The 18,441-nt window shown below is 35.5% G+C and overlaps 1 long non-coding RNA gene across 4 annotated transcripts in view; it reads right to left on the minus strand.

Moving 5' to 3' along the window:
• LOC123603438 overlaps positions 1-18,441 on the minus strand; it is a 185,642-nt gene that overhangs the window by 86,531 nt on the left and 80,670 nt on the right. The window lies entirely within an intron of this gene.

Genomic DNA, 18,441 nt, shown 5'->3' on the forward strand with positions numbered 1-18,441 from the left:
CACCTAACATCCACAATAGAGAAATACAGCCTTTTTGTAGAAGACAAAAATAAACTGTGTATTTGTATCAATACACAGCTTATTAATATTATATATATACAAAATGCATATTTATATTTTAATATTTTCTTATTCTGGAATATGTTTTTTCGTTCTATGTTTATCTCTAGATGGACTTGACATTTTGTGGACAACAATCTGAAAAATCATAGGAAGCCACAATATCTATACTCTCGATGAGTTACTCTAGGCACCTGTGGTTGAGGCGAACGGACATTCAGTGAAAAACAAGGAGGTAAAAAGCAAACCAGAGTGAACATAGAGAGTAAAGGTACTTTTTTTGGTAACACTTTCCCCTTGCCTTTATCCAGCAACTGTATTTGTAAAGTGAAAGGTTTTTGATCCTGATATTTTTCTTTGATGTAGATCAATCAGGTGAAGATTAATTAAATTATAGTCTATGAGTCTTTCAGAGATATTATTTGAAAGAGATCAAATGCTTTCACAGGCTAAAAAATGAACTTTTCTTTTCAGTGACTGAAATTATATTTATTGGAGAAACCACTGGTGATATTAAGTGAAGAAAGTAAGCAAACTGTTATATTGGATGTGTTCTTCCTGTATAAAGCAGCATGTGCCTCAGGGAAGGGAAGCCATGTAATCATAAACAATGACTACCTGAGTCTTGAGTCTGTACTCTTTAGAATATAGGAAATTGTAGAAAATAAATATGTATGATTTTATAATCTGAAACAATATATTCCCTTTATTCAAAAAAGTAGAGAATGTCTATCTGAGGCAAACACCCAAACAGACATATCCCAGGGCAAGCTCACATCCATATTGTGCTCTCTCTGACTTGGCTTTCTTGTGATTAAAACTAATGAGCTCCCACCCCTGACATCTGACCTCCCCTCCCACAACTAACTTCAACTTTAGATCCTGCTTAATGACAGGGCTCTTCCTTCCGGTTTTGCTACTCTTTTTATAGTAAATATTTGTTGAATATTTTGAAACAACTCTTTAGCGTTAAGCTTACCATGACTTTGGTATTTGGAATTATTTTTGGTTAACTACCCACTCTTCCACAATATGCTTGTACGTATCAACTTTAACCCTCCTTTCTCCCTAGCCATGCCCGTCCAAACATATTGTTTGCATATATCCTTGGTCTACTTTCTTCCTATACTCAGAATTACTTCACATTTAGGGCTCATTGGAATCTTCCCTCTGTCCTCAATTTAAATTTGATAGGTTGCTGCTTCCACAAGCCCTGCATTGATCTTCACTAACTAGTACATGGCAGGTCCTCTCCAAATGTTTGTTAAAATTAATGAATAAATAAATGAATGAATTAGTACTTCAGAGAAGCTGCCGGAATTATATATGCCTTCTGAGGATATATAAATGACTAAATGCTTCCAGATCTTCAATTCTTGTTTACTCTTAGTGTCTGATGCAACCCAGCACTGAGTTTCAGGGAGATCTTGAGCTCATCTCAGATTATGTCTTTAGTGTGTGACAGCATGCTATGCTATGAATATTTGTGTCCCCCTGAAATTCCTGTGTTGAAATCCTGACCTCTAATGTGATGGTATTAGGAGGTGGAGTCTTTGAGAGGTGATTAGGTCAAAAGGAAGAGTCCTCATGAATGGGATTAGGGCAAAAGGCCCCAGAGAACACTCTTGTCCCTTCTACCATGTGAGGTTAAGGCAGAAAGTCAGCTGTGCTGGAAAGCTGACCCTCATAAGACACCAAACTTATTGGCACCATGGTTTTAGACTTCCCAGCCTCCGGAAATTTAAGAAATAAATGTTTGTTGTTTGTAAGCCAGTGTCTGGTATATTTGTTATAGAAGCCCACATAGACTAAGACATAGATGTTACTGTGGCTCAAGGAAGACAATAAAATTAGGTTTTGTGTTTATATCTCTAAATGAGGGAGGCTCAATCTTAAACTTCTAGTTTCTAAATTACTCCTTTCCAAATCTTCTCTTGGATTCCTCACTCCTACTATTATGTGAAAATCATGAATAGCAGTATAAATCTGAAAGCAGTTTAAGTTTTTAAGTTATCAAATATCATGTTTATGGTTTGAGGATATCAAGCCCTAACACCCTAAAAATTTGGCAGATTTGATGGCAAACATGCAAACATTATCTTCCCAATGATCTAAACTGTTAATGTTAAATAAGACGCAAACCCCAAGTCATTTCAAGTACTGTATTTTATTAAGTGTTCATTGAAGAATGCACTGAACAGTTAAATCTGTGTGATTAAAAACCAGGAAGTTTCCTTTTAATTTTCCTGTAGAGAGTTGTAAAGAAAAACAATAATTGTTCTAAGTAACAGAAACAGGCTGCATTTAACTTTGTTTTATTCTTCCATTGACAACAAGCCTTGTCTTTGTAACTATGGCAATTTCCAACAACAAAACTTGAGGTTAGGTGGTTTAGCAAGTGTCTAAGAAGGAGGAAGTCAGACAAAAAACAACTCTCTCCCCAAACTGTGGAAGTGAAGCCTTTCTTGCAGTGAATTTCAGTGTAGTCTGTGTTGCTTACAGACTGAACAAGCAACTGTATTGTTGCCTTTCTACAAGGAAACTTGTATTCTTCTTGCTCAATCTGAGATAACATTAGTTCCTTGTGATCCAAAAATTTCTTGACATCTTGGCTTGCCAGTCTCAGCCATGGTCAAATGGAATCCAAAATTCATTTGCAAAAAGAACTTTCAAAGGGAATGTGCATTTGTATGGAATATTTTTAGCCTTTCTGTTTTTTAAGGATACATGCAACAACAAAAGAAGCATAAATAATTCTTAGAATTGCATAAATGCATTATATTTCCATCCAGCTGTGAATATTTTTGGTAGGATTCTGGAACAAATCAGGTTACAAAACATCAATATACTACACATGGAAAAATTAAAATTTAAAACATTTCTGCTTAACAAAGACGGCTGTAGCATAAGTAAGTCAGACTGGACATTTCTGGTAAGAGAAATAAAACTGATATGTCGGATTTGGTGACAGATTACTTATCATTCCAATTACATATACATTATTTTGGCAGTTTATTCTCATGTGTGGCACCGAGCATTTTTTTTCTTCTTAATAGTTTTGAGGCAGTGCTATTTGCACTAACAAGGCATATGAAAATGAAAGCACTGACTACTACAAAGCAAACAAATGTTCTAATGGCCAAGGGATCCTGGCTGGGGCCAAGTTGACAGTTCAATTATCCAAACGGGTTACAAATGATTGCATTGAAGACAGATGCCCATGGATTTCCCTGTGTGAGTAATGCTCAATAAGATTGAAAAATGTCAAAGAGAAGATGCCTTCTCTCAAAATAACTATATATTTGTGAAATGTGATAAAGACTCTGTGTGTGTGTGTGTGTGTGTGTGTGTGTGTGTGTGTGTGGTGTGCATGTGTGTTTAAATAATTAAAAGAATTCAGGTCTTGGGGCATTTTTTTAAAGGACAATGTTAGTAAGCCACAGTTCACTGAAATGGAATTTCAACAATAAAATTCTTTTTATCTCTCACCTCCCTGACATTACCGTGAAGAATATTGCCATTGTGAATATCCTGAAGAATTATCAGATTCTGAACAACCTTTGGAATCACCACATAAAAACTGTGCTTTATCTAGTTCTTAATGTGAGTTGTGAGTACAGTGATTCTCTTTTTCATTCTTTTTTGGAAAGTAGAAAATACCAAATGGCAATCACTATCCATAGTATCTGATTAACAAAATACCTTATTTTACCAACTGGATTGTTATTTAGTTAAAAATGAAAGGGTCGCCTGCAGATAAAATATGTAATAGAAGGCTTCACCTTTTTTTTTTTTTTTCTTACAGGGGGTTCTATCTTAAAAAGTCATCATACGGATCAAAATAGAAGAAAACTGTATTGCCTTTCATGTTTTATAAATATGTGGATGTCAAAACTATATACCTAGAACTTTTGGAGTTTTAATAAAAGATGGAAGGCATCATGGTGGGGAGAAGGAGAATATGTTTCAGAGCCCAGTTAACTTGGGTATCAAATAAGTACTGTAGTCTTGGACAACTTACTTAACATTGATAAACTTAATTTTATTTGTCTCTAAAGTGGCACTGATAATATTAATATTACCCCATAGGAACAACAAAACGTTGCTCATAAATTTCCAGGCACAATGTCAGAACATCTTAGTGCTTTGTTGGTGTTGGCTACTATTATTATAGTGGATTGGGCATAGACATATGGTCACCTGCTTAGGAACTTAGTGACATGAGCATCACATCTTCTTCCATTAAATCCTCCATTCTATTAATCTAACAGCACTTATTGAATACTGACTGTGTCAGATACCAGTTGATATATGTATATAAATAAGTAAAAAAAAAAAAATACAACCTGGTGAGAGCAATATTCAGCCAAGAAATAATTTCAGTGGGGATAGAGGTATGTGCAAGAAAGCGGTGAGGACAGAGGTATAGAATCTAGGTTGGCAAGTTCACTAAAGAATGGACTCTTGGTGAAGGTAATGGTTGAGTAGTCTTAAGAGTGAATAAGGATATCCAGGTGAAAGTGTAGGGCCAGTAAGGGGATGTGTTGAAAACATTTGTTAACCTAATTAACGCTTGGGAAGGAGATTATAAAAATGTGTTTCCTATGGATATACCTGTGGATATCTACCTAGTCTAGGGAAGGAGCACAAAATTATTATAGACACTCAAAGATGAAGAATTGGGAAGTATTAGTGCTATGTGGGCAAATTTTAAAAATTATATGGGATTTTGTTGAGTCTAAATCTCTACATGGGGTTCTTTGTACATCCTACTTGCCTAATTTAAGATATCCCCATTCAGAAAATCAAAATGATACTGCATTTCATGATACAACAGCATGAGAATTAAAACAACAGATTGACATCATTTTTCTAAGTAGATGGAAGCCACTTATAGCAATCTTGTATAGACAAAGAAGATTTTTAAACTAGCTTTTCAAATTTTCTCTTGCTGTTTCCATCATGCAGTAATGTGGGGATTAGTATTAACAGGAATAATATACACTAGCAGACACATCTGTTGTATTGCTGTGTTAAGTTCTACGAAAGGAGAAATATATATATATATGGTTCTTGCTATAAAACATGAAAGACACACACTAATGTACAGTATGAGCTATTAATAATATACCAGGCAAAGAGCCAAGCACACTATATTTTAATTTTCAGTCTTATAAATTATCCCTAATTTGAAGGTTGAAAACATTAAAACCCAAAGAGGATGAGATGCTTGTCCAAAGTCACACAGTTTGTTAGAGATAAGCTCAGTTTCCAGCCCAGATTTGTAATTCCAAAGCCCACATCCTTTTCTACTCTTTTAAGATGTTTCTAAGAACAACTTATTAAAAAACAGGCAAACAACCCAAAAACTAAAAATGAATTTGAGTTAACTTTTATAAGATGACTTTGTAATAAAAACAAATACCGAATGACACTAGAATATTTAGAACTCACAGACATATGCTTCTCTTGGTTTAATACTGCAGTGATCCAAGTGTGTATGTTAAAATTATATCTAGTTAATCATATGCTTTCTACATATGACATTTTTGTTTCTGTCTGTCATTCTATGAAAGTTTTCATTATTCACCTAAACCAAAATATTATCGTTATTATTATTATTATTATTATTATCATGATTATATTGGTCTTGTGGTGGTGTGATTAATAAATCTGTAGTTAAACAAAAGAAAACACCAAGAGCCATACCTGTTACAACACTTTGTGGCCCATTACATACAAGCCATTGAGACATCTATGGAGTTTGCTTATTGTTTCTCTGTTTGGTTCACATGTTTATACAATAATTCTTGTTAGTATTACTTGAAGTGATATTAAAGTAATGGTTAATAGACAGTGAAATCATAAGAAAAACATTAAACTGATGGTCCTCAGATATCATCTGGTGTTATCATTACACAGATGAGTTTTTTTCTGCAGTCTCTCCTCGCCATTCGTTAGTCATTTATGGGCTTGTTATTAACCTATAAGCATATTTAAGACCTAACTCATGCTCATTTTAGTTATTTGAATATTGTAGTACTTTATAAAAAATACTCAGCATCATTTTGAAGAATGAATTTATTTTATGTAAAAGTTCATATTTAATGCATTAATATCAATCCTACTTCCATTCAAAGTGCTTAAATAATATCATTAAATAACTTCTTACAGCCATAAAAAGTCACATTAAAAGTAAAATTTAATTTGAATGCTATAGAACTAAGTTTGTTTGCATTTCTAAACCACTAAATTTTAGTTCCTAAATTTTACTCCTGCCTTCCTCCATCATGTCCAATATACCCCTTTGCCTACTCTTATTTCATGAGGCTAGAAGAGCTCATAATTTTAGAAGGGCTCCCATTTTCAATACGAAAATTATGAGCGGTACGTAGAGAAACGCAGACAGCATAGAAGGTGAGAATTGGAGAAGCCCATAATAAGGCTGGATGGAGAAAGCTTGTTATCATTCAAATTGGATCCATCATCCTCTGTAGCTCTGGAAGAGGAGGAGGATTCCGGAAGGGAATTTCCATATGGAAAAAAAAAATAGATTGGATAATCCTTCTCTGGCCTTGTTTCTAAATGTCACCCCACTTTGTAATTCTCCACCCCTTCAGACCCACCATCCGTATATGCTTCTTAAAATGCTGGCTCAATGGTAGGCAAAAATTCTTCCCCTTGATTTCTCTTTTCATAGAGACTGATTTTATTTACATGGAGAATTTTTGTAAAGTAACGGTCTTATAAAACACAGCCAATAAACATAATCCAATTATTTACACTTTAGATGCTAAACACCCCAGTGTAGAGTAAGTCTCATTACAGAATATATTCTCCAGACTTCCTTGGTCCTCTGGTAACTTACAGTTTCTTCTCCAAGGATCATTGGTGTGAGACTCCCTTCTGTCTTTAACAGTAGCATGATGTCTTAGAAAGTGCACAGGATTTAAAGAATTTGGTTCTGATTCTGTCACATGTTAACAATGTAAATTTGGCAAAGCCACATAACCCCCTGAGCCCAATTTTACTCTTGCAAATAGAAAAGAAAATATTTTCTCTATAGGATTGTCATAACTTTCCAATGAGATACAGTATAAAAATAAAGCTTAATAAATATTTACTTAAGGAGCAACAAACCGGCATACACTGAAAATACTTTCCTTTAATTTCTTCTCTCCAGTTTTTTTTCTTTTTCCATATGGAAGACTATGTGAATACCATACTAGAGAAATTCACCTATCAGGATAAAACTTGATTCCTCAGGACCCACTAGAATTTTTTCATTCAGCTTCTGATCCTTATAACATATGCAATTCATTGCCAAATTCCTTTCCAGACCCATGCTTCAAAGACATTTTTAAGCCATAATCAAAAGTAAAACATTTGTTGCCCCAGTTATTACCTTAGTTCTTCTTTGGAGCATTTTCTGATGATACATGTAGGTGAAGAATGAGTCTCTCAGTCATCTATTCACATACAGTATACTGTCATCTAGAATTCAGGACATTATAAGTATCTATTAGATTATTCATAACTCATAATTTAGATAGTTATACTGTATTGGGAGATATTTTTACTCCAGTGATGATCTGAGTTGACACTCAAATGTTGCAGAAGTTCAGTGCTTTCTTAACCAAAAATAAATATTTCTAGAATTCTCTTTGCCTTAGAAAAAAGCAGTATGACCTTTTACGTAGTTATCTACAAAATATTATCTTAACTATGTTCCCTGAGCTCTGTCTGTACTTCAATGGTAGCCTACCTCCACTTAACCACCCATTTTTCTGTTAAAATAACCTTCCCGTAGACAGTCCTTTAGCTTCATTTAAACAAAGAGATAGAAGGGGAGCCTGGGTGGCTCAGTCAGTTAAGCATCTGACTCTTGATTTCAGCTCTGGCCATGAGTTCGAACCCTACATCAGGCTCCGCACTGACAGTGTTGAGCCTGCTTGGGATTCTCTCTCTCTCTCTGCCTCTCTCCCACTTTGCGCTCTCTCAAAATAAATAAACTTTAAACAAACAAAAAAACCCTCCACATAACAAAGAGATACAAAAACTAAAACACAAAATGCCTCACAGTACTATGTCAGCTGATGCTAACTACTAGAGCTGTATAAGAATCCGGGTCTCCCCGCATTGGGCTTTGCCCCACATGTTTGTGCTTGTGCATGCACTTGTCCAATTTATAAGCCCTACACTAATACTCCAGGGCAAAGGGTGAACCTTTGTTGATAATTTGATGACGTTGTGATCAAGGACACAGAAAAACTGAAATCCTCCCCTGCCTTTCATAGTGACTTTGTTTTTAATCTCCGGTGGGAGTACTACAAGAACTACATTCAAGGAAAGGAAGTGATATGGGAAACAAAGGTATAGTCTTTTTTGGCAAACCTGAGCAGCCCTTAGGAACACCTTTTACAGAACTTTTGTCAAAATTGGTTTAGAACATTAATCTTGGTTAAATAAACACACTTTCCTATTTCTCTCTTATCACCTGTTCCGTAAGATTTATTATTTTTTTAATGGCAAAGACATGGCACAATGACACCTTGATAGACGAAAGCCAGAACTCTTGGCTACTTACAGTTCTGAACAAGGAAAGGACTCTAGGCAGGACCACACAGGAGGATGCAGCCAGGGGCATGGAAATAGTAAACTGGAGCTACAGGAGGCAGCTTTTGTATGGCATTCTGGGTGGGGTTAGCTAGGTTTCATGGACTCCTTCATGGATTATCTAATTTGAATAATTTTATGGGCTCCATGCCATGAAGGTGGCCCTAGTCGTCTTGTACTTGGCGCTACAGTGATTAGGTTAGGCTGGGTGTCCTGGAGCATGAGCACCCCCATGAGGGAAGTAGTTGAGGAATGGATATAATCAGCTGCCCAAGAAGGGGCACTGACTGGCCTCAAAACTAGGACACGACAGCATTTCAAAAAAAAATGAATAAATTTATATATATATATATATATATACACACACACACACATATATATTTATTTATTTTTTAATTTCATTTATTTTATTCCGAATTTATTAAATAAATTCATATCTATATCTATATATCTATATATAGACATAGATATATAGATATATAGATATATAGATATAGATATATATAGATATAGATGATATAGATATAGATATAGATATAGATATAGATATAGATATATCTATCTCACCACAAAAACAACAAATACTTGTATTATACCAGCTCATCCCACATGAAACCTTAGTCCTCTGACTAGCAGCACTGAGAAAGTAAGTCAAGGTAGGAAGGGGCTGAAGTCAACAAGGACTTTGGAGCATGCTCTGGTCAACAAGACTCATTCAGTACATCCAAAGATGAGATGAGAAACCCAGAGGTGGTCTAAAAGAGTACAGTACCCTTCAACTCACAGCAATGTTGCCTTCTTGCCAAAAAGACAAGTCAGTGTTTCAGACCTCAACTAATTTGTTACAGCTGCTCCTCTCTTAGGGAGATAAGAAAACAGGAGGAAGCTGGGAAGAAGTCAGCACAAATCTCCTCTTCTTTCAGGATCTCAAAACAACAAAAATGTAGACTCTAAAGGCATGGCATAAAGATATCTGAATCAAGAGCTCCAAGAAGAATGTTTTGTGACTGAGTTGTCTCTAACAATCAGAAGTTTGTGTGGGATTGGTGCTGACATGAACACAAGTCCCAGGGTTTGTTTGAAGTCTGTGGATGTCTGGACTCTTTAATTTGGCTTAGAAGGCTTTTCATGGCGTAGCTCTCAATAGTATGCATTTCCCCTTGTTTAGGTACCCCTACTGCACATCATCCACTTTAAAGCTGTGTCAGCTTGCATTTTGTTGTCATCAGGTACACAGAGAAGTTATAGAATATTTTGGTGTAAAATGTTATTTTAGCCTTAAGCACAGAGAATGGGTTTGGCTATAGAGCACACGGTGTGGTGGCACGTGGTAAAATGATGTCACCAAAGTGAGCTGAGATCATAGCATAAAGCATATTTACACACCGTACTAAAGAGTTTGGATTTTTTTTTTCTGGAGGGCAATGGGAAGTCATTTAAAAGCTGTAACTATGGAAGAGATATGTACATATTTAAATTTTAGTAAGACAGCTCTGACTGTTGGATGGAACACTATTAGAAAGTGGTAAAATAGAATTTTAGAGACCAATTATAAAGCCTTTAAGATGAGAGATGTAAGGTTATCCATACTAAGTTCTCAGAAGGTGGATTGGGAAGAGACAGATGCAACAAGCATTAAGAAAATGGAATGGCAAGACTGGATGATGCATTGGCCATGGGGAATAGAAGACAATGGTGGTCAGGAATGACTACTAGACTGTTGTCTTGAGCAAATGTTCAGAAGAAAAGAATATCCTGTTAGACACTGGCTGGAACTCTGAAAAACACTTGCTCTTTCCTGGGTTTGGCCTTTCTTCCCCTTCCTTCTAGATAAATCCTTCTTGCCCTTTAACGTTCCGAATAAGCATCATTTTTTTCTGAGGATGCATCCCCTAGAGTCCTTAGCATGCCAACATCCTTAGGGATTAACCCCATAACAGCACTCATCAGAATGAATTGTAATTTTTGGTTTCTTCACCATTATTTCACCATGTTATTTGGAGCTGCCTGAAGACAGAGCCTGGGACTCTCACCTCTCTCTCTGATTACATTTATAATACATGCTCCTGGGTGATCACTAAACATGAGTTGAAAGTTAAGAGGAAGGAGGAAAGGAAGGGAGATTAGTAAATGGGTACTTTTCTTTAGTAAATACCAAAAGAATTCTCATAGTCTTGACACACAAAAAAATACTTATTTATTGCTCATTTTGTAATCCTAGGCAGGTTGTTGAACTCTTCTGGGTAAATGTCCTATAAGTACCTCACCTTCAACTGATAAATCAAGGATAAGACTGCTTTTCGCATGGCTCCATCATCTTCTGACTTTAAGGAAATCCATTTGCCAGATGGGGGAAGAAAGCATGGGGAAAAGCCGACCAGATACTTCTGATCTGAGAGTGGGATCTAACACATGTACTCACAATTCACTGCAAGAACTAGACATATACCCAACCACAGAACAAAGCAGTTTGAGAAATGTAATACACACATTCATATATATGTGTACATATGTGTGTGTATATATAATATATACAATATATTTAATGTTGAACACTAACCGTCTCTAACATAGGAGGATATAAAAAGGAAAAATGGCAGAGAGGGAGACAAAGTGATTTCCTGACTAGAGTGCAGAAAACAAGAGTCCTAATAAGTCCTAATATGCTCTAACATTCAGAGAGAAATATTAGCTACCTATGAGTGCTTGATGACTTAATAAACGCTATGACTGAAAAATGTGCTAATAACATCCCTGGTATACAGATCCCGAATCAGGTACACGAATTGTAAAGTGAACATATACAGTCACAAAACAACTTTTCTATCACTTTAAGTGTAGTATGCCACAATGTGAGTATAACCTTGACTTCATATACTACCTCAAATATGTCATCTCATAAACATGCTATTTCATGTACAATAACTGAGTTATTATACGGCCCAAGTTCCCCTTCATTCAGAGAAAGGTTAAAGAGCAGAAACCTGGCATAAGGAATTTTCTTGGTGACACAATATCAGGTGACTTATTCTTCACAAATGTAACACTGGCGTATGCAGAGCGCAGATTAATGTACACCTGCTTAAAACTCATAACCTGACCTTCTTCTTGTAGTCACTTAATGCAGTATGGTACCTCAAATTTATAGTATGAATTTTATAATATGCGCCGGAGCCTCAGGAGGTATCCTTACTATGCAAAATATTCCCCTAGTTATCCAGTTGTATTTATGTGTTTCAACAGATTTGTTTTGAACATTTATTTTTAAACATAAAATTAGGTTTCCTTGCTTGATTTTTATAGCAAAATTATCATATTCATAACATTGAAGGTATAATGTCCTTATTATTGAATCTCTGCCTCTAGAACTGCACTTTAGTAAATATGTCTTAATGTGCATTCATGAAACTGTAACAGGCATTGACATTGTATAATCTGAAACCACCCAAGATGTGAATGCATGGCTATGTTAGAGGGAAGATGTAAATCTGAAACCTAAGTCACGTACTTCAAGGTCATTCTGCTAGTAAATTGACATGGAGCAACCTGTTAAAACCATTCTTCTCATTTTCAATTCCTCAATCTCTTTGTCTTACTTACTAGACAGATTGTTTTAAACAGGATAAATTATGTATATATATATTTTATAATTATATATATTTATAATTATATATATAATATATATCTTATAACTATGTATATTTATAATTATATATATAATATATATCCAGAAAAGCTACTGAATAATAAGTTGTACTCATTAAAACCAATCCCTACTGTCAAACTCTTCCAAATTGTGACTACGCAAGAAATAGTTGATAGGCCCATATAAAAAATCAGGTCTAATACTAACATGTCTGTTTGTAATATTTCCTTCATGTGTAATTTGGGGTTAGGGTCCTAGGAATTACAGTAAAAATAACATCCTTGTGATCCTAGAATAGCTGTTACATTGTTGTGATATAGTTAGATAAAATTTTATGTAGGGTATTTGCATCTCGTTTGTAAGTAAAATTGGTCTATAATATTTTCTTTTACCCATCACATACACTTTTTATATTAAGCTATACCAGCTATATGTGTCTTGGTGTATACAATAGTGTATAAAATATCTTATATGAAGTGTCTGTATAAAGTCATTTGTATCAAGTGTCATTTCTTCTATTTCTATCCTTTAAAACAGTTGTGTAAGATGAGGGTTCTCAGATTCTTGAGGTTTTGGTAAAAATTTCCTATAAAACAATTTGTGCCTGATGCTTATACGTGTAGACAGGAAAGTGGTAGTAAATATTAATGCATCTACTTTCTTTAATGATTATAAGCCTACTGATGCTTCTTTTCTTCTCGAGTCAGTTTTGATCAGTTAATGACCGTTCTAAGGTATTATCCATTTTATTTAAGTGAGTTAGTCAATTCTGATAAAACTTCTATGCGTATTTGAATGGAATGGAATCTCTCAGATTGATTGATTGATAAAGATATATCCTCTAATGGTTGAAATCAGATATACATATTTACAAAATCAAGGTATTACTTATTTTTAAAATGTATCTTAGTTTCTGAGAGAGGGATGTTAAAAAATCTCTGTCTCTGATTCTAGATTCATTCAATTCTACTTGTAATTTTGTGCTTTTTTTTTTTTAATTTTTAATTTCAGCTGTTAAAGACTCAGTCAAGGATCTGAGTTGTTATGTCCTTAGGTTGAGTAGTCCATTCTATCATTCTGTCCTTAATAGGAATATTTCATCCTTAATAATGCCTTTCAGACTGTATTAGTGTTGCATTCCAGCTATCCTTAGTTAGTGCTTTCCCAGTATTTTTATTGTCAAACTTTTAAAATCATTATATATTCTGCTATTATATTTATAAATATCTTAGAGCCGACTGTCTTATATCCCATTTGAGACTGTCTTTCAATGAGTAACTTTAATGCATGTATTTTTTGGAGTGACTATTGATATATTCAGTTTTCACTATTATCTAATATTTTTAATTATCACACTTTTCCTTGGTTTCTTCATTTTCACGTTAAGAACCATCTCCTTTTGCCCTTCATATTGAATGATCAAAGATAACTTAGCTTTAATCATATCCTTCTTGTTCTACTTTCTACATTATTTTTTATCTGATATTTTATATATGCTCTATCTTAATATCACCACATCAGTTATATATTGTATCATTCCTATCCTGAATTAAAAACATATTTGCCAATTTATTTGCATAAGGCTATTTGTGGAAAATAATTATAGGGCCATTTCCTTCCTAAATTCTGTATTTCGAATATTTCTTACTTAAAAAATACCATTTAGAACTTATTTCGGAGATAATCTCTATTAAGGTCTGTCATTCTCTATATGAAAATACATTTATTAATTTTTCAGTCTTATGTAATAATGAAACCATGTTTAGAATTCTAGCATGAAAATTTGTAAAACACATTGAAAATGCTTTATTGTTCTGGCTGATGAGAAGTGTGTCATCTACTTTCAGTGTATATAACATACGCTGTCTTAGTGGAAGCTTACAAAAAAAGCAACCAGAATATATGCCATTTAATGATTACGTATGAGAGCATTCCAAAAACACAGCATTAGCTTACATACAAACAAAATGTTCCAAGGCCATCTTTCCACCCTGATGCCTAGATTTGGGTTGTCTCTGCTCTGCTGGTGTGGTTGGTTGTAATGCTAACGGTCATTTCTTTTCTACAGAAGGCACGCAAGAAGAGGGGTTAAGTTTCCTAAGCTTTCAGGAGTTCATTGCATATGCTGTGAACCTTACATGTGGCAAGGGTTTTTTCCCCACATATGCCTCATTACAGCCATCAATTCTTCTGTCCTTCCTGAATATTCTGTCTTCCTTACTGTATACGTTAGCTATCATCACAAGAATACTGGGTAACAAACGGCCAAAAAATGTAGTTGCTGGAAGAAATCATTGTTTATGATTGATTGCGTGGGTTGGAAGATGGTCTCCCTAGTTTTGCCCGAGCACTCAGACATCTGCAGTCATCTGAGAGTCTTTAAGGTGTCCCTGCAGATATTGGCCACGCTTCCTCGTCTGTTTATGGTTGGCTCCTGGCCGGATGGTTGTGGATGGCCCTGATGTTTCTGCATGTATCTTTCTCACATCCCTCCTTTGCGCTAGCTTCTACATATTCCCATGGTAGTGGCAAGAATACAATAATGGAAACAGCAATATACAAGTCATTTTTCCAACTACTGCTTATGTCAAATTTGCCAAAAACCTACTGGCTAAAGAGACTCAAGCCCTGAGTCAGTGTAGGAGCCAATAGGCAGGGATACGGGGAGATATGAAAAATTGGGGCCATTATTAGAATGGATCACCATACTTGTTTGGGCTTTTTATCCTTACAGCCAACCTTTATGAACTCAGTAGTGTAGTGGTTAACCTCTAGCCTATCTGCCACCTGTGACAAAACTCAGTGATAAAAGTTCCCCAATATCACCCAGCTGGTAATTGATAAGAGTAGGTTTTTGAATCCAGGTCTTCGGACTCAAAGTGTCAAGTTTTTTTCATTTACTGTTCTTCGTTCTCTCTCAGTTGGCATACACTTTCTCTCAGTTGGTATACACTTTTATTTTTCTTTTTGTTTACATTTTTGTTTTGAGCTAGTAAAGTTATTTCAATTATATGAAATGTCAATACCACTGACAAGTATGATAACACAATAATATTTTTAAGCATAAATCCCACAAAATATTTGTTGGTTTTGCTTTAGTTTCTGTTTTTCTTTCTGCAGGTAAGTGCGTTAACAGTACTTCTCTTGAAGCATTCCAGGACATTACTTTTTTGTCTGTTACAAATATCACATTAGAAGAGTAAATGGCATGGGCCAAGTCTCTCTCATTGTGCGTTTTACTCTTCGTAATTTAAGGAACTTTAGAGAGCGATCTTATCTTTATGTGTATCAATAAATTTTTAAGAAGTTCATGCCATTTACATTGGAAGGAAACATGAAAGCTAATTGTTCTTAGCATTTTAATATTTATTTATATAATAAACGTTCTTCAGAAACATAAATAAAATGTATTGCTTGGAAAGTCATGGCCAGGTGAGATCTACTATGAAGCGGTCCTTTTTCTGTACTGCTTTCAGCATACCTTCTATTTCAGATAAAAGAATGCTTCTTATTTCCTTGTGAGGAGTCATTACTGCTTCTTTTTAGTTACTTGAAGGTCATGACTTCATGCCTGGACTACTTCAAGAATCTCAGAACTAACCCTCCCCCATCTCCTGACTTCATTCCCTCCCCCGATTCAACTTTAATCTGTATCTTCTGTTTTTGATTCTTCATATGACACAGAGAATATTATTCATAAAATGTTAATTTGCTCATGTTTTTATCTAGTTTAAAACTCACCAAAGAACATCCAAAAGCCCACTTGTGAACTGGCAGCTTTCCCACATGTGTATTGATATCAACCTTGACCAAAATTAATTTCTTTCCCCTACCTTGAGACCATGACTATTCCCTTTGCATGACTGTGGTGCCCCATCCTCCCAGCCCCCCACAGGAGATGCATCCCTTACCTTCCCTTGTATACCCTTAATCTCTTTACAAACCTCCACATCTTCATTCTAACTATGACTCCCTATTTTATTCCCTTGTTGGCTCCTACCTATGTAATTACAAAAGTCTCTTTCTTTGACACAATTCAGCCCATAACACCTTCTATGCTTTTCCTATAATGTGATGGATAACTTATTCTGAGAATGTGTCATGCACTCTCACACTTTATTTTCACATTTATTTCACTTTATTTTGATCTTTACTTACGGCGGTATTTTAACCTTTAATATCCAGCTCAGTTATCTCACAAGTGAATGTGAGCCCCGTTGGTGTAGAGTCTGTGTGATAGTCATTTTGTATCTACAATGTCTAGCATGGCATTAAGTACATCTCGGGTCCTCAATATATCTTTTACTTGAATTAGTAGACGATGGATAAGTGGATGAAGTGCCACCAGGGGGTATGATTCTATCATATGAATACACTCCTCAAAACAGTTAACTCCCAATTTTTTGCGAGGTAATATTCAGGTTACTTAATGCCACTCTGAAGACACTCCATTACATGGCAGGTTGAACTCCTATACTCTCATAGACAAACTTTCTAGTTGTGCCATGACAATATTATTACCGTTTGCTCCAGTCACATACGTTTTCAATCCACACTGCCTGTTCTATATTCAACAGACACATGTAATCCTTGGGCAAAAGCAGAGCTACGTAGTATTTTCTCTTCTGGGTGGTATACCAGTGGGTCTTCCGTGCTTCTGCTGTTCCACATTCATATCCATTTTCAAATATCATATTATTCTTCATTCCCAGCACATTTTCGTGTTCTCCTTATTTTGCACTTGCATTCTGCATTAGTGCCTCTTTTAACTCTAAGGAAAACCATAACTTGATCATAGTGATCTCCATTCTTGGTGCCAGTACCCATGCTTTCTTAGCTCTTGGTTATATGTCTTCTGTACTGTTCACCTTCTCTTGGAACCCGTTTCTTTGTTATGGTTACTAAGTGGTTGTTTTTACCTCCTGAAGCGAACTGAAAGCCTACTAGGGGCCAGACACAAATCTATGTATTGGGGAGACATCAGTGAAGAAAATAGACAAAGATCCCTCCCCTTGTCTAGCTTATATTCTAATAGGGATAAGGAGCAATAAAAAAACAACAGTAAAATAGTAAATAAGTAAACTAGACGGGATTTTAGAAGGTGATAAGTCCTAAAAACATAAGAAGAAAACGTAGATCAGGGTAAGGAGGATGGAGTAACTGGGTGGTCAGGATTAGCTCACAGAGAAGTTGACATTTGAGCAAAGATGGAGAAGAGACGAAAAAGTCTCAAAGCTGAAGAAAGAGAATGTGAGGCAAAGGGGACAGTTAGTGAAAGACACCAATCTGGGAGAGCGCCTGGTGTGTTGGAAAGATAGCAAGGAGCCCTGTGGTTGGAGATGAGTGAAGTGCAGGGAGGGGAAGGAAAAGGAGAAGAGCAACCTAATTTGTAACTTACAGATTGTGTAAGATTTTGAAAATCTGTCCATAATGCTATAGGTGCATAATTACCATTTCTATTTCCCCACCCTGTTATCTCCAGAGCATGTATGACTCTGCTTATCCCATTTATTTATTTGTTAAAGGTATGCTATTTTTCTCTTCAATTCAAATGTAAAGTCTTTGCGATTAGGACCTTACCAGTACTAGGATAGTGCCTGGGACAAGAAGTGGCCCAATTATATTTGTAGAAAACACTAATGTTGCCAGGCATCTTCTTACATTTTTAGCTGCTACCTATATTCTTTCTTCAGAGCTGCTTTTCCACTCCCTGATATTGATGCTCAAAATATACTTGCTGACTTGAACTACAATGACAGGAAATGGAAGCAACACAGTAGCCTATAATAGGTGTACTTCCAGTCTCTCAGCACCAGAACCTTCCCTGTGTTTATTTATTTGTTCTCCTACAATCTGTATGCATGGAGCCATTGCAGCTACTAATTGGTAAGGAGAAGCCTCTGGCTGTGCTTATAAAACACACAAACAAATAATAAACAGGCTATTCTCATTTTTTTATAACAACATAAAGTTGAAACTAGTGCTCTATTGTCCATATTTCCAGAAGTTAGAACTCTGTTCACTTAGAATTACCTTCTTAAAGGAAAAAGGAACGTAAGAAAGAAAAGTAGAAAAAAAGCGTTCTTCAAATTAGTATTTCTAGATTTGTAAATTGCTTT

This window comes from Leopardus geoffroyi, chromosome E1 (genome assembly GCF_018350155.1).
Source record: "Leopardus geoffroyi isolate Oge1 chromosome E1, O.geoffroyi_Oge1_pat1.0, whole genome shotgun sequence".
Classification (NCBI taxonomy): Eukaryota; Metazoa; Chordata; class Mammalia; order Carnivora; family Felidae; genus Leopardus; species Leopardus geoffroyi.